Source organism: Oryctolagus cuniculus, chromosome 18 (genome assembly GCF_051225735.1).
Source record: "Oryctolagus cuniculus isolate XC-2025 breed Fujian yellow rabbit chromosome 18, ASM5122573v1, whole genome shotgun sequence".
NCBI classification, from domain to species: Eukaryota; Metazoa; Chordata; class Mammalia; order Lagomorpha; family Leporidae; genus Oryctolagus; species Oryctolagus cuniculus.
Genome location: NC_142884.1, coordinates 5,128,641 through 5,150,969, shown reverse-complemented (window position 1 = coordinate 5,150,969; position 22,329 = coordinate 5,128,641). Strand labels below are relative to the sequence as shown.

At 44.0% G+C, this 22,329-nt stretch overlaps 2 pseudogenes; both read right to left on the bottom strand.

Annotated features, from left to right (window-relative positions):
* Positions 1-6,767: 6,767 nt before the first annotated feature.
* Positions 6,768-7,310, bottom strand: LOC149120731 (glycine cleavage system H protein, mitochondrial pseudogene; annotated as a pseudogene).
* Positions 7,311-13,522: 6,212 nt separating this feature from the next.
* Positions 13,523-14,400, bottom strand: ORYCUNV1R-PS1620 (vomeronasal 1 receptor oryCunV1R-ps1620 pseudogene; annotated as a pseudogene).
* Positions 14,401-22,329: the final 7,929 nt, after the last annotated feature.

Genomic DNA, 22,329 nt, shown 5'->3' with positions numbered 1-22,329 from the left:
GGTCTCTCCATACCTGGCAGCTCCTGGAATGCAGAAAAGGCCCCTGTCCACTCAGATCTTCCCATATAGAGATCCAGGGAATTGTGCTCCTCGGGAACCTGCCCCAGTCCTGATGCCCTCCATTCTCAGAAATGCTCACATATTCTGCTACAGTAGTGAGGATGTGTGCTGAGCTTTGGCTCCATACAGCACCTGGTAATTTCCCATTGACCAGAACCTGGATTTGGCCTTCAAAATGGTCTCAAGATCCTTTTTTTCCTAGACATTAATTTAATGACAACACAACATATGAAAACCTATGGGATACAGCAAGAGCAGTGTTTAAGTTTAGAGTAATTAGCACCTACATCAAGAAATTGAAAAGGCATCAAATCTAACAATGCATCTCAAAGACCTAGAAAAATAAGAACAAGCCATACCCTAATTAGTAGAAGAAAGAAATAATTAAACCGAGAGAAGAAACATAATTGAAACAAAAATTAATAAAATGAAGAGCTGGATTTTTGAAAAAATAAAGTAACTAGGAACAAATAAAGGAGAATACTTAAGTATTTTCAGAGAAGTATTTTTCATCTTTCATTTTGTTTATTTTAAATTTTAAATTGAGACACAAAGAGAGCATGCTCCCTTCCATTGGTTCACTACACTACTGAAATCCCCACAATAGCCAGGAGGCCAAAAGTAGGAACTCAATCCAGGTCTCCCACATGAGTGGCAGGAACTTGACAACTGGCCTGCTGTCTCCCAGGGAGATAGGAAGCTGGAGTTGGGAGCTGGGAGCTGGGAGTCAAACCCAGGCACTCTAATGTGGGAACCTAATTTTCTAAGTGCAATGCCAAACACTCCTATTTAATTTAGAGTAACATATGTCTAGGGATGATAAAGAGTAGCCTAGGAAATGGAGCACTCCACATTTAACATACAACTATTAAATCACTTACTGTCCCCATCACCTTTCTGAGAAATGGTGGTAGTAACAGATGTCTTAGCTAGCTTGGGCAAAGCAATATAAGAGATCACCTTCAAAACAAAAAGGTAAATTTATATAAGTACTATGCTGATTTTGGGGACAGATTATGTGTGACTTGTGTATTTCTAAAGCAGAGAGTCAGATTAGTTAGCCCAATTAATAATTACTCAAATGGGGAGACAATTATCTGGGTACTCTATTGTTAAGAGTACAGATGGACAGTCCAGCCATGATGTGGCCATTAGGACACTCCTGGAAAGATGCTTTCTTTTGCTAAAGAGCTGAGAAGGTTTGCATGTTATTTACTTACCTACTTCCAAGTTCTCATTTTTGCTGTTTGTTTACCACCAGAGGTGGTAATATCTGAATATTACCCTTTTTCTATAGTAACTAGGAAAATGATACAGGAGTAAGCTTGTGCTTTGTGTGTATGAATATCTATTTATTTGTACATGTATTTAATCCAGCCCCTAAAACTGTTATAGTTGACTAATTTAGAGACAGTAAGTATGCCATATATATTAACCACTTGAAAATAACATTTGGCACCCTAACTAAGCAGTGGTTGAGACAGTGTTGCAGCTCACAGGCCCTCCCTGCATGGCCACCTCTGTTCCCATTACTTAAGTAGAAACCTGCATGTGGTTTCACTTCTTAAGAATACCATGTGCTATGCTGATCAAAAAAGGTTCACATTTCCTTGTTTTTCCTCTTCTCATTTCTAACCTAGCGTGATGAAAACTCAGTGATTTCTTTTTGCCTATATTAAAGATGACAAGTGTTTGATTCTACCAGGATTAATTTGCAACTAAAAGGAAACATTTCTTGGAACCTTTCATTGTTACAGTTTAAACTTTCTTTTAAAACATAACTTTCTATAAGTTAAAATTAGCATCTTCATAGATACTAGCCAAGTCACTTAATCAACTATTAACATCAAAACATGATATGAGGAAGTTGAAATTTTATTTCTGTTTCTTATTTTGCTGTAGAGCTGCTGCTTCACTGCATAAAACAGCACCAGCAAATGCAGTATATTGCAAAAATTAAAATAGTATTGTTCTTTCTCTGGCACCGTACAACTAACAAAAACTGTTGTGTATTCCCAGTTACTTCCAATGGAAAGATCATTACATATTTTGACTCCAATCCAGGGATGAGTATAAGCAAGTTACAATATTACATAAGGCTTAAGATAACAATGTGATCCTTGAATTACATTATTTGTAAAACTACTTTTTACCACAGATCACTTCATGGATTCTGAATACCAGTGCCTAGAGCCTAGTATAAATATCACAAGGTACTGTGAAAAAGATGCATATTAAGTTTATCTGCAATCATTACAAAGTTAGAGTATATTTTCTTCCAGTAGCAGAGTTGAAAGTAGTATTTCTTCCATCAATATTGCTAAAAGTTGCAATTTTAAGTCCTGTCCACCACTAATTTAAGAGAAAACTGTAGAAATCAACAGGATTGAATCCAAAAAAAAAAATTACAAAAAATCAGCCAAACGAGGAGCTGGTTTTTTGAAAAAATAAACAAAATTGACACCCCATTGGCCCAACTAACTAAAAAAAGAAAAGACCCAAATCAATAAAATCAGAGATGAAAAAGGAAACATAACAACAGACACCACAGAAATAAAAAGAATCATCAGAAATTACTACAAGGACTTGTATGCCAGCAAACAGGGAAACCTATCAGAAATGGATAGATTCCTGGACACATGCAACCTACCTAAATTGAACCAGGAAGACATAAAAAACCTAAACAGACCCATAACTGAGACAGAAATTGAAACAGTAATAAAGGCCCTCCCAACAAAGAAAAGCCCAGGACCAGATGGATTCACTGCTGAATTCTACCAGACATTTCAAGAAGAACTGACTCCAATTCTTCTCAAACTATTCAGAACAATCGAAAAAGAGGGAATCCTCACAAATTCTTTCTATGAAGCCAGCATCACCTTAATTCCTAAGCCGGAAAAACATGCAGCATTGAAAGAGAATTACAGAACAATATCCCTGATGAACATAGATGCAAAAATCCTCAATAAAATTCTCGCCAATAGAATGCAACAAAACATCAGAAAGATCATCCACCCAGACCAAGTGGGATTTATCCCTGGTATGCAGGGATGGTTCAACATTCGCAAATCAATCAATGTGATTCACCACATTAACAGACTGCAGAAGAAAAACCATATGATTATCTCAATAGATGCAGAGAAAGCATTTGATAAAATACAACATCCTTTCATGATGAAAACTCTAAGCAAACTGGGTTTGGAAGGAACATTCCTTAATACAATCAAAGCAATTTATGTAAAACCCTTGGCCAGCATCCTATTGAATGGGGAAAAGTTGGAAGCATTTCCACTGAGATCTGGTACCAGACAGGGATGCCCACTCTCACCACTGCTATTCAATATAGTTCTGGAGGTTCTAGCCAGAGCTATTAGGCAAGAAAAAGAAATTAAAGGGATACAAATTGGGAAGGAAGAACTCAAACTATCCCTTTTTGCAGATGATATGATTCTTTATTTAGGGGACCCAAAGAACTCTACTAAGAGATTATTGGAACTCATAGAAGATTTTGGCAAAGGAGCAGGGTATAAAATCAATGCACAAAAATCAACAGCCTTTGTACACACAGGCAATGCCACGGCTGAGGAAGAACTTCTAAGATCAATCCCATTCACAATAGCTACAAAAACAATCAAATACCTTGGAATAAACTTAACCAAGGACGTTAAAGATCTCTACAATGAAAATTACAAAACCTTAAAGAAAGAAACAGAAGAGGATACCAAGAAATGGAAAAATCTTCCATGCTCATGGATTGGAAGAATCAATATCATCAAAATGTCCATTCTCCCAAAAGCAATTTATAGATTCAATGCAATACCAATCAAGATACCGAAGACCTTCTGCTCAGATCTGGAAAAAATGATGCTGAAATTCATATGGAGGCACAAGAGACCTCGAATAGCTAATGCAATCTTGTACAACAAAAACAAAGCTGGAGGCATCACAATACCAGATTTCAGGACATACTACAGGGCAGTTGTAATCAAAACAGCATGGTACTGGTACAGAAACAGATGGATAGACCAATGGAACAGAATTGAAACACCAGAAATCAATCAAAACATCTACAGTCAACTCATATTTGATCAAGGATCCAAAACCAATCCCTGGAGTAAGGACAGTCTATTCAATAAATGGTGCTGGGAAAATTGGATTTCCACATGCAGAATCATGAAGCAAGACCCCTGCCTTACACCTTACACAAAAATTCACTCAACATGGATTAAAGACTTAAATCTATGACCTGGCACCATCAAATTATTAGAGAGCATTGGAAAAACCCTGCAAGATATAGGTACCGGCAATGACTTCTTGGAAAACACCCCAGAAGCACAGGCAGTCAAAGCCAAAATTAATATTTGGGATTGCATCAAAGTGAGAAGTTTCTGTACTGCAAAAGAAACAGTCAGGAAAGTGAAGAGACAACCGACAGAATGGGAAAAAATATTTGCAAACTATGCAACAGATAAAGGGTTGATCACCAGAATCTACAAAGAAATCAAGAAACTCCACAACATCAAAACAAACAACCCACTTAAGAGATGGGCCAAGGACCTCAACAGACATTTTACAAAAGAGGAAATCCAAATGGCCAACAGGCACATGATAAAATGTTCAAGGTCACTAGCAATCAGGGAAATGCAAATCCAAACCACAATGAGGTTTCACCTCACCCCAGTTAGAATGGCTCACATTCATAAATCTACCAACAATAGATGCTGGAGAGGATATGGGGGGAAAGGGACACTAACCCACTGTTGGTGGGAATGCAAATTGGTTAAGCCACTATGGAAGTCAGTTTGGAGATTCCTCAGAAACCTGAATATCACCCTACCATTCAACCCAGCCATCCCACTCCTTGGAATTTACCCAAAGGAAATGAAATTGGCAAACAAACAAGCTGTCTGCACATTAATGTTTATTGCAGCTCAATTCACAATAGCTAAGACCTGGAACCAACCCAAATGCCCATCAACAGTAGACCGGATAAAGAAATTATGGGACATGTACTCTATAGAATACTATACAGCAGTCAAAAACAACGAAACCCGGTCATTTGCAACAAGATGGAGGAATTTGGAAAACATCATGCTGAGTGAATTAAGCCAGTCCCAAAGGGACAAATATCATATGTTCTCCCTGACTGGTGACAACTAACTGAGCACCAAAGGGGAAACTTGTTGAAATGAAATGGACATTATGAGAAACAGTGACTTGATCAGCTCTTGTCCTGATGGTTGATGTACAATGTAATACTTTATCCATTTTAGTATTTTTTTTGTTCTAGTACTGTTGGTTGAACTCTGTAATTAACACACAATTATTCTTAGGTGTTTAAATTTTAACTGAAAAGTGATCCCTGTTAGGAATTTGGAAAACATTATGCTGAGTGAAATAAGCCAGTCCCAAAGGGACAAATACCACTTGTTCTCCTTGATAGGTGACAACTAACTGAGCACCAAAAAGGAAACCTGTTAAAGTGAAATGAACACTATGAGAAACGGTGACTTGATCAGCCCTCACCCTGACTGTTGATGACAACTTGATATGTTATCCCTCTTAGTATTTTTTTGTTTGTTCTACTTAATACTTTTGGTTGAATACTGTAATCAATACACAATTCTTCTTAAGTGCTGAAACTTAACTGAAAAGTAATCACTGTTAAATATAAGAGTGGGAATAAGAGAGGGAAGAGATGTGCAATTCAGGACATGCTCAAGCTGACTTACCTCAAACGACAGAGTTAGAAACATACCAGGGGATTCCAATTTAATCCCATCAAGGTGGCATGTACCAATGACATTTCACTAGTCCCAGTGATCAATTTCAGTTCACAATTGATCATAATGATAGGACTAAGAACCAAAGGGATCACAGAAACAAGAATAGTGTCTGCAATTACTAGCTGATAGAATCAAAAAGGGAGAGAATGATCCAACATGGGAAGTGAGATACACAGCAAACCCATAGAATGGCAGATGTCCTAAACAGCACTCTGGCCTCAGAATCAGCCCTTAAGGCATGCGGATCCAGCTGAAAAGCCCATGAGAGTATTTCAGGCATGGAAAGCCAACACACTCTGAAAAAAAAAAAAAACCTAAATGAAAGATCTCTGTGAGTGAGATCCCAGTGGAAAGAACAGGTCATCAAAGAAGGAGGTACCCTTCTCTGAAGGGAGGAGAGAACTTCCACTTTGACCATGGCCTTGTCTAAAAATTATCAGAGTCGGTGAACTCAGGGGGCTTCCATAGCCTTGGCAGCTCATGACAAGAGCCTAGGGTGATTACTGATGCTATAAACAAGAGTGTCAATTTGTTAAGTCAACAACAGGAGTCACTGTGCACTTACTCCTCATGTAGGATCTTTGTCCTTAGTGTGCTGTACATTGAGATTTAATGCTACAACTATTACTCAGATAGTATTTTTCACTTTATGTTTCTGTGTGGGAGCAAACTGTTGAAATCTTTACTTAATGTATGCTAAACTGATCTTCTGTATATAAAGAGACACGAAAATGAATCTTGATATGAATGGAAGGGGAGAGGGAATGGGAAATGGGAGGGTTGTGGGTGGGAGGGACGTTATGGGGGGAAGCCATTGTAATCCATAAGCAGTACTTTGGAAATTTATATTCATTAAATAAAAGTTAAAAAAAAAAAACACGAAAAAAAAGAGAAAACTGTGCTGGAATCAGTTATTCCATACTAGTTCATGTAAGGGTTCCACTTTAATTTCTCAATAGATTTTATGTATTTCTCATAGGCTTCTTCACTCATTAGTTCATCTAGTTCTGAAGGGTTACTCAGCGTCATCTTGATCAGCCAACCATCTTCATAACAAGATTTGTGGATAAGTCCTGGGTTTTCTGCAAGGGCTTCTTTAATTTCAGTTACTTCTGATAGAGGAGAATAGAGTTCGCTAGCAGCTTTCACACTTTCCAAGGCACCAAATTCATCTTGTTTTTTCAATTTTGTCCCAACTTCAGGCAGACTGCAATAAACAACATCTCCCAAAGCTTCCTGTGCAAAATTGCTGATTCCCACTGTTCCACTACCATTTTCTGTTGTTATCCATTCATGTTTCTCTGTGAGTTTACGCACCGAGATCAGAGCGGGTCCAGTGCCCAGCGTCGGAACGGCGCCCGCCCACAGCCACCAGGGCAGAGGCGAGCAGGGCGCAGCGGGCGCAGAGGCCGTGAGCAGCCTACAAGTCGCGGCCCGCACGCTCCACACCACTCGCAGCGCCATGTTCGCAGTTTAGGAATATGTATTTTTATATAATTCACTACAATAGAAAATCAATATAATATACTAAATGTATCCCAGCTTAATTGGAAGTCTTTAGTAGGAACAAATTCAACACAGTCCTTTAGATGCAATTTCTTTTGGGTTGACAGCAACACTTTTTGTTATATTTTATGTCCTGTAAATTCCAATAAGTCTATCCAAAATCTCAAACATGTGGTTTCAAAGAGAAATTATGATGAACTGGGCATTTTTGTTCACATATATACAATGCAACAATGGACACATTTTTAAAATCAAAGGCTGCATCAGTTTCATCCATGAAGTAAAGGGGAGTGGGTTTGTAATGATGGAAAGCAAACTCTAAAGCCAAGGAACGAAGTGTTTTCTCTCCTGCTGAATGGTTGAAGATCTTCCAACTTTCCTTAGGTGGTGGAACACTGCACAGGATTCCTTCAGAGAAAGGATCCAAGCTGTCTCTAAGCTCCAGTTCAGCTTCCCCTCCCAAGGTAAGCATCTGGTAATTCTCTTGTATTTGTTACTTTATAAAAGTCTGCCATAAATTTATTAAGCCTGTGTTTCCGCAGATCTTCATATGCTTGTCTAAAATTATCTCTTTCATAAGTAATTTTGTCCAATTCTTCCTTCTTTTTATATTCTGCAATGGCACCAAGGTTTGGTTTCATTTCATGACACTGGGCTACCAAAAGTGAAATCTGACTTGTTATGGAATCTCTATTCTTGATTGCTTCAAAATCTTCTTAGCTCAAACTGAAACTTCTTCAACAGGATTATCTTTTACAGGATACAATGATTTTTTAAGATTTATTTATTTATTTGAAAGTCAAAGTTACACAGAGAGGAGAGGCAGAGGTAGAGAAAAGTCTTCCACCCACTGGTTCTCTCTCTAATTGCCGGCAATGGCCAGAGCTGCACCAATCCAAAGCCAGGAGCCAGGAGCTTCTTCCGGTCTCTCATGTGGGTGCAAGGACCCAAAAACTTGGGCCATCTTTCACTGCTTTCCCAGGCCATAGCAGAGAGCTGGATCAGAAGTGGAGCACCCAGGACTCGAACCAGCACCCACATGGGATGCTGACACTGCAGGTGGCGGCTTTACCTGCTACGTCTCAGTGCCACCCCCTCAATGGTATTTTTGAGATCTCTGTTGCGTTTGTATTTCTTATGACCTCTGTTGCTTTATCCTCAAGACTTTTTAGCTCTGCTGTTAGGTCTTCTACTTCTTTCTCAGTATCTTTTATTTCTTTCTCTGTACTAATCACAGATTCTTGTGCTTTTTAAAGATTTCTGTCAGCCATCTTGAATGCTACTTGGACTTTTGTAGTAGCAGAAGTACATTCATCTAATTACTTATTTATTTTATCAAGTTTGTCTTGTTGGGCCTTGAGTTTATGGTTATAGTGATCTTGTGTAATCATTTAACCTGAGCTTCCACAGTACCTGCTTTCTTAGCCACAGCATCACATAAAGCACTAACATTTTCTTCTAGCAAGTTCTGCTTTTTTGGTCAGGGGCTGTAGTAAATTCATTAGTTTCAAGTTCCTTCACTTGGACAGTCAGATACTTTTCTTGCTCTAAGAGTTGCTGGATGCTCGCAGTGAACTTGTAGTTAATCTTTACCTGACACATAATCCTACACAGTGCAGAGTACAGTGTGGGACTTAGGTCCCTAAGAATGTTCTGCAATGAGCAAACAGGACATTAGCAGACCTCTCACCTCAAATGTTCGTCGGTTCAAAAACCCCTAAGAAACTGTATATTTTAGAGAGTCTAGACTGCCTGAGGCTCCTAGAAGCAGAGGGAGCAATTGCTGGTGCAGATTCTGGGACAGCTGAGCTATATGCACCCCAGTGGTTGTGGGCCTGAAGTATGAGGCAGGACTGGCGGCAGTAGAGGAGGCTGGCTCCAGAGCAGGGATTGAAGGGCATCCAAAGCATGCATAGTAAGTAGCTGGTTTTGGGTTAGCCTAAGTTAGGTCTCCAATCTGTTCTCAGGTTGTCTTGTGTTATTGGCAGTGTTGGAACTCAGACTCCAGCCTCCAGAATTGTGCAGAAATAAGTTTGTGTTGCTTCAAGTTACCCAGGGTGTGGGGACCTGTTACAGCAGCTCTTGGAATAAAAGTCTCTGCCACCCCTTTTCCTCTGCCATGTCCAGGACTTCACGCCCCCAGGGTCTCCATGCAGGGGCATCACATCCCCGTGACGCCTTCATTAGTAGGTTCCTACAGCAAATTACAAGGTTGCTGGCTTTCTGAAGGGTAACACATTGTTTAGTTCCCACTTTGAGGCAGGGGGTCAGGCCTGCCAGCAGGCAGCCCCATTGCCTCAGCCTTTCAGTAAGGGCAAAAAGAGGCCACGGTAGAAGCACCTACTAGACTGAGTGACCCTCTGCTGAACCAAGAACAGAGGAGTGTGGGCCCAAACCCAGGCTTCCATCAAAAATCTAACCCAAGAAATCACAAGTGAACAGAATTCTGAGGGCACCCCCTAATAGCTTAAGGACTGCCACAGGGCCCCACTGTTTTAAAAAAAATGTTTATTTCTAGGCCAGCGCCGTGGCTCACTAGGCTAATCCTCCGCCTAGCGGCGCCAGCACAATGGGTTCTAGTCCCGGTTGGGGCACCGGATTCTGTCCCGGTTGCCCCTCTTCCAGGCCAGCTCTCTGCTGTGGCCCGGGAAGGCAGTGTAGGATGGCCCAAGTGCTTGGGCCCTGCACCCCATGGGAGACCAGGAAAAGCACCTGGCTCCTGGCTCCTGCCATCGGATCAGCGCGGTGCACTGGTCGCAGCGCGCTGGCCGTGGCGGCCATTGGAGGGTGAACCAACGGCAAAGGAAGACCTTTCTCTCTGTCTCTCTCTCTCTCACTGTCCATTCTGCCTGTAAAAAAAATAAAAAAATCAAAAAATCAAAAAATGTTTATTTCTTTATTTGAAAGGCAGAATATCAGAGAGGCAAACACAAACACACACACACACATACACCCTCACAGAAAGAGAGAGAGAGAGAAAGTCTTCTACCCACTAGGTCATTCCCAAGTGGCTTCAATTGCCAGAGCTGTGTGTATCCAAAGCCAGGAGCCAGGAGTTTCCTCAGAGTCTCCCACATGGGTGCAGGAGCCCAAGGACTTGAGTGGTCGTCCATTGCCTTCCCAGGCCATAGCAGAAAGCTGGATCAGAAATGGAGCAGGGGCTGGCACTGTGGTGCAGCAGGTTAAGCCACCGCCTGCAACACCAGCATCCCATATGGGTGCCAGTTCAAGTCCCTGATGCTCCACTTCCAACCAGCTCTCTGCTATGGCCTGGGAAAGTAGTAGAAGATGGCCCAAGTCCTTGGATCACTGCACCTGCATGGGAGACCTGGAAGAATCTCCCAGCTCCTGGCTTTGGATTGGCACAGCTCTGGCCATTGCAGCCATCTGGAGAGTGAACCAGCAGATGGAAGAACCCTCTCTTTCTCTGCCTCTGCCTCTCTGTAACTCTGCCTTTCAAATAAAAAATACTTTTAAAAAAAAAAAGTATAGCAACTGGGACTCAGACCAGTGCCCATATGGGATGCCAGCACCACAGCTGGCAGCTTTACCAGTTACACCACAGTGCTGGCCCCTGGACCCCACCTTCTAAAGGATACACCACCACCAAATAATGCCACCCAGGGACCAAGCCTCTAACACATGGACCCTTGCTCAAACTGAAATCCAAACCCGAGCACCCCTTTCCCTGATTTTTTTTCTCTTCTCTGTCACTCTCTTGCATGCTTTCATCTCTCCAAACACTCCAGCTTTCCCCACATGCACCTCCACCTAAAGTGACAACACTCACTCCCCTGTGTCACACGCTGTGAAGAACACCCTGGGGGCCGTGGCAGTGTAGGAAGGACTACTGATGACAGAGATACCTCCGTTTTCAGGAAGCCAGAGGACTGTGATTAGCACTGGTGTTTTTTTAAGATTTATTTATTTATTTGAAAGGCAGAGTTACAGAGAGGCAGAGTCAGAGGCGGAGAGAGAGAGAAAGAGAGAAAGAGAGGCCTTCCATCTGCTGGTTCACTCTCCAATTGGCCTCAATGGCCAGAGCTGGGCCAATCAGAAGCCAGGAGCCTCTTCCAGGGCTCCCACATGGGTGCAGGGGCCCAAGGACTTGACCAAGCAGCAGCAGAGAGCTGGAGCATAAGCGGAGCAGCCGATACTTGAACCCACGCCCCCATGGGATGCCGGCACTGCATGTGGTGTATTTACTTGCTATGCCACTGCACTGGCCCCAGCACTGTTATTTCACATAGGAGCAGCTCATTTGGTTGTACTCATTCATGGTGGGTGAGTGGGATTTGGGAGCCAGAGTGTGACTACATGACTGTCTGTCATTGTATGTTTCTTTTTTTTTTTTTTTTTTGGACTGCAGCCAGGAACTAGGTGTTTCTCCTGGTCTCCCATATGGGTGCGGGGCCCAACTACTTGGGCCATCCTCCACTGCCTTCCGAGGCCACAGCAGAGAGCTGGACTAGAAGAGGAGCAACTGGGACAAAATCTGCTGCCCCAACCAGAACTAGAACCCGGGGTACCAGCGCTGCAGGCGAAGGAATAGCCTAGGGAGCCATGGCACCAGCCCATTGTATGTTTTGATATGAATGTGTACCTCCTGTGGGCATCAGTGTAAGCGTATGACTGAAAATGTGTGAGTATCTGGGTGGCTGCATGTGGTGTGTGGGGGTGAATGTGATTGTACATTTGAGTGTGTGAGTGTCTGTGCCTATGTGTCCTTCCCCTGTAACTTTGCGGGTGTAGGCTATCTATGTGTGTACACCGGATGAGTTATTCACATTCACAACTCAAGCCCCTGGGCTGGGTTACAGCTCAAGCTTTATGTCTTGGTTCTAAATGTGAACTCTTGACTTATACTCATATTTTATGTTTCATTATTAATTCCAGGGCCCAGTGCTGTGGCACAGCAGGTTAACACCCTGGCCTGACGCGCCAGCATCCCATATGGGAACCGGTTCAAGTCCAGGCTGCTCCTCTTCAGAACTAGCTCTCTACTATGCCCTGGGAAAGCAGTAGAGGATGGCCCAAGTCCTTGGTCCCCTGCACCCACGTGGAAGTCCCAGAGGAGGCTCCTGGCTCTTGGCTTCTTTGCAGCCAATTGAGGAGTGAACCAGCAGATGGAAGACATTACTCTCTATCTCTCTGTCTCTCTCTCTCTCTCTATCTGCTTCTTGTCTCTCCTTGTAACTCTGCCTTTCAAATAAATAAATCTTTAAAAAGCTATTAATTACAAAAGTAATAAAGGTTTATTCCAGAAAGTTCACAAAAAACTTAAGTGTGAGAACTGTGCAAATGATTTAATTCTCCTGAACTGAGAGAGTTGAGCAGGACCTGTGATATCTAGAGAACGGTGGGATCTGCTTATGAGCCTTCACATCCTGGCACTTGTGAGAGGTTCCTTTACAACCCTCTGTCTGTCATCTGCAGACCTGTTCCTTCCAAAATTGCATTCAGTTCATCCTGGTCATGGAGCACATTTAGTGTTTGCCTCCCACCTGCACCAGGCCGACCCATCTTCCTGTGTCCCACTTTGTGTTACGCTTTTGCCCCCTGACCTTCATTATTCCAATGTTTAGCCAAAAGTATTGATGGCCTGCTGATCATGTCCCATAAGTAGTATCATATACTATGTAGTAGTATCAAATAAATGCTATCTCCTAGGACATAAAACACAACATCCACAACCTAGCCTTCAAAGCCACAAAAATTAAAACCTATTTTCCTTCCTGTCTTCTAGCTTCATTCCAGGCCTCTCCCATTTAAACCCAAAGCTATCACCACCTAATACAAAGTGCTTATTGAAGCATCTCACATGCTACCATGTTTAATGGATTTAACCCTACAATTAAATGACCAATGAAATCTAGGAAACAAAAGCACATACTCGGGGAAATTTCCAGTATCCTCACTGTTTCAGAGCAAAGCATTTTATTCCTGTACAACGAACCCACATAATGTGACCACTACTAAAATAGAGTTGTATGAATATGAATACTCACAAGGTATTACAACAATTTCAGGTCCTATTGCTATCATTCTCTGAAGAAGCCAGATCTCTGTCTCTTCACAGCTTTCTCTGCCCTGAGACCAGCTCACAGTCATGTTTTGAGTCTTTGATGCACAGGTGCACCACGTCTTGACCCCAACAAAAATCAGACCTTTTATATTCTCCTGAATTGAGAGAATTGTCTCTTTCTTCCAGTGCACACACAGCACTTGTGACTCAGGAGAATAAAGGGACTGGCAGTTGGAAGGCAAGCATTAACTAAGGCCAAGGTGTTCAACAGCCACCAGCAGTCTCATCCAAAACATGAAAATAAATAAAGATGATGGAAGAAAAGGAACCCAAGCATACAAATGTGCTCACTAGGATTCTTTGGGGAGCTGTGATCTTGGGCAGCATCTTGGCAAGATGTTGCTCTTATGAATGTGTTGGACCCTCTTCCTGTGCCAGTGCAGAATGAAAACCGTGGAGCCACTGGCCCAGAGCATAAGCAGAAACCACAAGACATCATGGCAGGTCGACAACATTCCAACTGCTGTGTCTGTCTTGGTCACCTGGGGCAGCAGAACAGTATCCAAAATCTATAGTTTCTGTCATAGTCTCATTTCTCAATTTGTCACTCATAAGTTTAGGAATCTCTGATATTTATCAGTGTGTGCAAGACCCAGCACAGGACACTGGGAAGGCTAATGACCTTTGGAGCTTTGGCTTTGATTCTGCCCATCTGGAGTTCATGGGGCTGATGGTGATGGCCTGGAAGACACTCAAGAGGCAGGTGGTGCTGATGGAGGCGCCTCTGGCCACTCTGTGCTCATAGACACAGCCTGCATTTAAGATCACTGAGGCAATGCTTCAGCCCGAGAGCTGCAGTGGTCTCTGGGATTCCTCTGGAGAGAATGACCAGGAGTTGGCCACAGCTAGGTGCCTGAGAATCAAGCCTGTGCACAGTGGCTTACATCCTGTGAAGGAACTGAAACGATGGCCACCCAGAAATGAGGAATCCCATAGGATTCCCAGCAAAATCTGGAAGAGAAGATGTTCCAGCTGTTGACTCTATGTTGTCCTCTCTTTTTTCCCAGGGGTCAGACTATAACATTCAAAGCAGAGGGTTCTGCATGGAGACGTGGGATGGGAGCTACTTTTTATGAAAATAATCCAGGATTCATGGCTAAACCATTCTCTTCACAGAGAATTTCTTTCTGACATATATTCTTTCTTCAGAATATTTCCAAACTTGGCTGTGTTGCTTTACCCAGGATTTGAAATGCGTAGCTCAGAGTGACTAATGCTTACCTGGTCTCTCTAGTTTAACAGTCATAAGACCACACAGGGGGCAGTGCTATGGCATGTTAGGCAGGTTAAGCCACTGCCTGCAGTGCCAGCATGCCATATGGGTGCACATCCAAGTCCCGGCTGCCCCACTTCCAATCCAGCTCCCTGCTTCCCCACCTGGGAAAGCACTGGAAGATGGCCAAAGAGCAAGGGCCCCTGCAACTCATGCAGGAGACCTGGAAGAAGCTCTGGGATCCTGGCATCAGCCTGGCCCAGTATGGGTGTTGGAGCCATCTGGGGAGTAAACCAGTGGATGGAAGATGAGTCTCTATCCCTCTCTCTCAGTCTCTCTCTCTCTCTCTCTCTCGTCTCCCTCTCTCTGTGTAACTCTGTCGCTCCCCCTCTTCGTGGAGGAACGACACAGGACCCTGCACTGTTCTTTCATCTGCTCGGCCCTCCCCGGGTTTGCTGCTGGTTCTTCCCGGGTTGGCTACTATCCCTTCCACCTCCGTGGAAGGGCAGTTCCCCCTGGCCACATTCCCCACTTCCGCAGGGGAGCGGCACACCGCCGGCCGGCTTTCTCGGGGGCTGCACAGGTGTTCCTTCAGCTAGATGTTCCCCATAGATGTTACTCGTGCATGCCGTCTCTCTCCTCCTTTATAGTCCTCCTCCGCCAATCCTAACTCGGCTGCCCACACGCCGAGTATGCTGCTCTCCTCCAATCAGGAGCAAGTCCTACAGTTTATTAGTTGAACTGGAGGCAGCTGTGCAGAAGCTGTTTACTTCTCTCCCAGCGCCATATTGTGGGAGAGCAGATGCATAGAATAAGTCTTAATTCCAGTAACTCAGTCCAGTCCGGATTGCTCCCCACAGATCCCCCTTTCTTTTTATTTTTTGGCGTTGATACGCGCCTGTCTTCGGTGTCCCGCGGCACACACTCTGCTCTACTTGCTAGAGTTGCCACAAGCTCTTACAAGTCCTATCAATCAGGCAAACCGAATCCAAGCCTTCTCATTGCCGTATTGTGGGGGAGACTTATTAGTGTTGGTTCGTGCCTATCTTCGGTGACCTGCAGCTCATACTCTGGTCGAGCTGCTTGCTGGCGCTTACCGCCTTAATCAGGCAGACCGAATCCAAGCTCTCTCATTGCTGTGTTATGGGGAGGCCTTTTTGATGTTAATTCGTGCCTGTCTTCGGTGACCTGCGGCGCATAAGCTGCTAGCTGCCGCAGGTGCTCATCGCCTCACTTAATCGGGGCAGACTGAATCCAAGCTCTCTCATTGCCATGCTGTGGGGAGGCCTTACTTCTCTATTTCTCTATCTCCGGGCATTCCTATTTCTCCCATTTTACTTCTATCTTCCAGCATTCCTATTTCTCTCACTTTACTTCTAAAACTTCTGTTTCTCTTAACCCCGCAGCTTCCCGGCGCCTCGCCCTGCTGGCAGCTCCGCCCCGAGGCTGCTTCTCGGCGCCTCGCCGGCTCTGAGCCGCTTCAGCCCGCGTCTCTCTCATCTGCGCGGCTCGGCTTTGCGCGGCTTGGCTTCGCGCGCTCCGCGGTCTCCACGCCCTTCGCGTCTGCACCACGGCCTCGCGCCAGCCCCGTTCCCTATCTACTTGTGCCCCGCACGCTCTCTCTGCGCACGGCAGCCTCCGCGAGTCACACAGCGTAGCTTACGTGTCTGCCACTAGCATTCAATCTAAGTTCCCCGGGCTAGCCTGGCGAATTCAACCCAGCATATGTCTCCGCCCCATGATCTGGCTTCCCGTCCTTTGCTCCCCGGGCTAATCAGACGGATCCCAATCTGGCTTACGTTTCAGCTTCTGGTTTCAACTTTTCGCCCCCTATTCCCGGGCTAACTTGAGAATCCCAAAGTGGCTTTCGTATCCGCCTCGGCCTGCCCCCCGCGGCTTCAATTTCCCTAACATTTTTCTCTACCCGGTATGTTTCCCCAAACTTTCCTCCAACGATATTCCTCCCTCATTTCTCCTGGCCTCTCCCCACAGTCCGCATCGGAGCCTGTTTGTTCTAGCTTTCACTTTCGCTTTCGACCTTAGAGATTTCTCCCAGCTTCCCCCCGTAGTCCGTATCTGAGTCTATGCCTAGGCTTCCAATAGCTTCTCCCGGCACCTTTTTCATCCGGCTTTTCCCTAGGCTGTTTGCTAGTCTCTCTCTCCGATATTTTCCCTAGGCTGTTTGCTAGTCTCTCTCTCCGATATTTTCCCAGTTCTTCCCGTTTCTTCCCTCCTAAGTTTCCTATCCGAGTCATTTCTTCCCTCCTAAGTTTCCTATCCGTCCTAGGTTTCCTATCCGAGTCACGGCACAATTATGTAGCTCCCCCTCTTCGTGGAGGAACGACACAGGACCCTGCGCTGTTCTTTCATCTGCTCGGCCCTCCCCGGGTTTGCTGCTGGTTCTTCCCGGGTTGGCTACTATCCCTTCCACCTCCGTGGAAGGGCAGTTCCCCCTGGCCACATTCCCCACTTCCGCAGGGGAGCGGCACACCGCCGGACGGCTTTCTCAGGGGCTGCACAGGTGTTCCTTTAGCTAGATGTTCCCCATAGATGTTACTCGTGCATGCCGTCTCTCTCCTCCTTTATAGTCCTCCTCCGCCAATCCTAACTCGGCTGCCCACACGCCGAGTACGCTGCTCTCCTCCAATCAGGAGCAAGTCCTACAGTTTATTAGTTGAACTGGAGGCAGCTGTGCGGAAGCTGTTTACTTCTCTCCCAGCACCATATTGTGGGAGAGCAGATGCATAGAATAAGTCTTAATTCCAGTAACTCAGTCCAGTCCGGATTGCTCCCCACAAACTCTTCCAAATAAGTCTTTCAAAAAAGACCATTATTATGACCTAGTTATATTTTCCTTTCAAGATAAAGTTCATTTAGCTAAATGGAGTCATATGACTCATCTAAATATTGGTGGAGAGAATCATTGAATTTGGTAGCCTGGTCATGGTGACATTGGTACTTTGTTCTGTGCTATACAATCAGAGAGAAACATCATCGTCATTAAGTAATCCAAGGACCTGAGCCATCTTCTACTTCTTTCCCAGGCCACAGCAGAGAGATGGATCAAAAGTGGAGCAGCCAGGTCTTAACCAGCTCCCATATGTGATGCCAGTGCTTTAAACCAGGGCATTAACCCACTGCACCACAGCACCGGTCCCCTAAAATAGAATTCTGAGTTGTGTTATTTTGTGAATTGAATGCATTTAAATGGAGGAAACACAAGAATGAGCTTGAACATGACAGAATATAAAACTAGACAGTGCATCAAAGGACACATTTGAACCTGAAGGACACTGAAGTCCTAAATGCCCTGCTGTCTGAAATCCTCAAGCAGAAATACAACTTTTCCTGAAAGTCTTCTTCCTAGCTTCAGAAAGCAAGATTGTCCCACCTGGATCAACAGACAGCATTGATTTTTCAGGACAGGTATATTTACACTACCATCTCCATAAACATGTGTCAACTTGGTGTGAGAGAAACATGATTTTTTCAGCAATTGCCACTCAGCCACGTTGGTAAACAGAGATGAATGATTCCATTAGCACCGCCCAACTCCTCACATGCACAGCAGTGTTACTGAAATAACTTGAGGAATCATGTACATTTCTCTATGATTTCTATACTGCAGGCTGCAATTATAATGGCGATTTCTGAGTTAGACTCCTCACAAAAACTAGGCTTTATTACTTTTTTTAGCTTTTATTTAATGGATGCAAGTTTCATAGGTACAACTTTAGGACTGCAATGGTTCTTCCCCCACACCCACCCTCCCAGCCCCACTCCCATCCCACCTCCTCCTCCAGTTCCAGGAGTTGGGATGAACATTTGGCACAGCTGCTAAGGCACCACTTGGAACTGAAGCGCTTAGTTTCAAGTCCCAGCTCCCTGTAATGGGCATCCTGGAGATGCTCACATTCTTGGGGCCTTGCTCCCTACAGGGGAGATCCTGATTGTGTCTTCAGGCTGGCCCAGCACCAGCTATTGTGTACTTCTGAAGAGTGAGTCAGTGGTGTGGATCTCCCTCACCCTATTTTCTACCTATTTATCTATATCTGCATCTCTATTTCATCTCGATCTCTGCCTTTCAAATCAAAAACTTTTTAAAAACAGTCACCCTTAGAAGGGTTTCTGGAAACACACTGGGAGCAGTTAGAGATTGGTGTAGGATCTCAGATCCCCAGTTGCTCTCCACAAGCTCAGCCCAAGTCTAAGAATTACTTTTTCTTCCTCTGTGGCTTTTGCACCTCCTCTGAACCCTTTTGCCAAACAGACCACTTATCCATACACAGCCCCTGGTGTGCCTCCTTCCTTTACAAACTGTCTCCACATTGAAGGAGAAAATACTCAGCTGACTTCTCCAGGCTGCCAGGAAGTTGGGCTCAGGGGACAGACATGACCCCCTGCTTGTGTGCAGGGGAAGCAGCCAGACCACAAGATACCAGTTCATGACTCCATGGCCTCAACTCCCCACAGAAACACATTTATCGCCTCACTAGAACTTTCAGTGACAGTTGAGAAGAATCACAAAACGAAAGTAGCAAAGCTTTCTCCCAGTTCCCAATTCACAGAAACAATTAAAAGTTTGTAATGAGCACCTCCAGAGAAATTTCCAGAGTTTGGAAGAATCTCTTCCATTTTCATAATACCTGGAGGCAGACTGACTCTCACAGGTGGAAGCAGGCAAGGGGGCGGTGATGAGGTAATCACAGGGTGAGAGATGAGGTAACCACAGGGAAACTAGAGGAGTGTTTGCAACATTGGATTCTCAAAAATAGTATACATCATTATGTGCAATGTGTTTTTTCAAATACATATAGGTTGTGAAAGGCTATACTGAGCTAATTAATATATACACTACTTAGCATACTTTTGTGGAAAGAACACTTAGAATTTATTCTCTTGGAGGTGTGCAAGAATATAGTACAATGTTATTGGCTCTGTACTGCAGCCACTATTCTTTACTTCTGTGAATTCAAATTCCTAGACTTCCCAAGCAAGAGTATATGGGATCATGGAGCATGTGTCCCATTCCTGTGCCTTCCTCTTCTAACTTACCGGAGTGTCTTCAGATTCATCCATGTTGTTGAAAATGGCATAGCATCACTCTTTTTCAATCATCATCATTCATTTTCCTTTGTGGGTGTACAGCATTTTCTTCATTCATGTATTTTCCATTGGTGGAACTTAGATTCCATATCTTGGCTGCACTGATGATGGTGCAATGAATGTGGGAGTGCAGGCATCCTAGAACATGCTGATTGTCATTTCCTGGACATATATGCCCTGCTGTGAGATTGATGGGTCATGTGCTACCTCCACTGTTATTTTTTTGAGGAATTCCCATATTGTTTTCTACAGTGCTTGAACTAATTTGAATTCCCACCAACAATGTGTAAAGCTTTCTTTTTTGGCACATCTCTTTTTTTAAGATTTATTTATTTATTTGGAAGGCAGAGTTAGAGAGAGGCAGAGGTAGAGAGAGAGAGACAGAGAGAACTTCCATCTGTTGGTTCACTCCCCAGTTGCCCATAATGGCCAGAGCTGTTTCAATCTGAAGGCTGGATCCAGGAGCTTCTTCCAGGTCTCTCACATGGTGCAGGGCCCATGGACTTGGGCCATCTTCCACTGCTTTCCTAGGCTGCAGCAGACAGCTGCATCAGAAGGGAGCAGACAGGTCTCAGACTGGCACTCAGTGGGATGCCGGCACTGCAGGCAGCAGCTTTACTCGCCGGCTCCTGTCATTCTTTTTCCACATTTTTTATCTTAGTCTTTAAAGTAGATAGATATTCTATTAGGTATGAGGGCTTCAGTTTCATTTGCTTGATGATTACTGATGTTGAACATTTTTCTCATACCTTTTAGCCACTTGTTTCTCTTCTTTTGAGATGTCTATTCAAGGGCTATGCCCATTTTTTTATTTTAGTTATTTTTCTGACAATGATCAATTTGATGAACACAAGTGAAGTGATGTGGTAGAATTATACATATTATTGTGATAAAAATAAATAGAAGTGGCTTTGTACTCAGCTTGATCAAACAAATGTCACTAATCCCCAACACTGTCGACTCTATCTAGAAAAGGAGGTTCATTCCTCAAGACACCAATAAAAACCACGGAGACCCTATCACCTACATTACTTGGCTCTTATTTGGGAGGCAGTAAGAATTAACCAAAGGAAATACAAGGGCAGGGGGGAGTCAACTTGGTTTGCAAAGCAGATGCCATATACCTAGAAATCTCCAAAGGATGAACAGAAATTTGTACTTAAAAAACAAAACAGTGATGGGATGTGACATGAGCATATAGTACACAGGTCTTCACCTTGACACAAACTAGTGAGTTATAAGATAGACAAAAAGGGGGGCCAGTACCGTGGTGCAGTAGGTTATTCCTCCATCTGCAGCACCGGCATTCCATATGGGCGGTGGTTCTAGTCCCGGCTGCTCCTCTTCTGATCCAGCTCTCTGCTGTGGCCTGGGAAAACAGTGGAAGATGGCCCAAGTCCTTGGGCCCTGGCACCCATGTGGGAGGCCTGGAAGTAGCTCCTGCCTCCTTGCTTCGAACTGTACAGTTCATGCTGTAGTGGCCATTTGGGGAGTGAACAAGTGGATGGAAGACCTTTTTCTGTCTCTCCCTCTCACTGTCTATAACTCTACTGCTCAAATAAATAAATAAAATATTTTTTAAAAAGACTAAAAGGAAGCTGCAATTTACGAGGATAAAATAAAAGTGGAAATCCTGTATTAGGAATCCCATCAAGCATTCCTTACTGAGACAATGCAAACTTGAGAGAAAAGAAGTAACACATAATTTCCTAGGGTAGAGCGATAAAGCACACACACAAGCAAATGTTTTTCTAGGGATAGATATTGTGTTGTATGAGTATTGTTATGTAGGAAAAGGAGTGAATATAGTCAGGAAAGCATCAAAAACCCTTGAGGATAGACGGCCCTGTTAGATGCTGAATCATATTCCAAAGCATTTAGAGGGAAAACAGCAAAAGGCATTATGGTATCAGCATCCTCAGGATTGCATCTGTGAGCTGCGTGAAATTTGCTCTATTTAGAGTAATAAAAATATTTATTTCTTAAAAAAAGAATGTGTAGGAGGATCTTAGAAGTCACAGACAAGGAGGGAGTCTTGGAGTCAGGAACAGAAAAAGAGCTGTGGCACTGCTCATTTAAAACAAGTGCCATGCTCAGGAGAAACGCTCCAAGCCAGGAAGCTTAGGGCCTCCTAGTGGTAAAGTGTTGAAAGGACAGCAGCTGCTGACCAGCTGAGACACCTTTGAAAATCTGCTCTCTGTAAGCAGAGTTGAGCACCTCCTCATTTGATGACCACGGACAGCCCTTGCCTGTTTTCCTGCTGAACTGTGGTCATTTTACTTTGCATTGATTTACCTATTTAGTGGCACGTTAAGCCTTCAGCTATAATGTAAATTTAGAATATGTGATCTCAAAAGTAATCAATAAAATGTTCAGTTAGAAAAAATGTAAAAGGAAGGAAAGCAGCAGGCATCTGTCAGAAACACCCCGGGTTCCGTGTCAGACCCTGTGCTGAAGGGAGGGCCACAGTAGGGGGAGCCCCACACAGTTTTCTTCTCTTGTGTGTTACACTGTGCAGTGGTCTGCTGAGTGTGTGCTCCATTCCAGCTAAAAAGCCCTCTTACGTGCGTGCA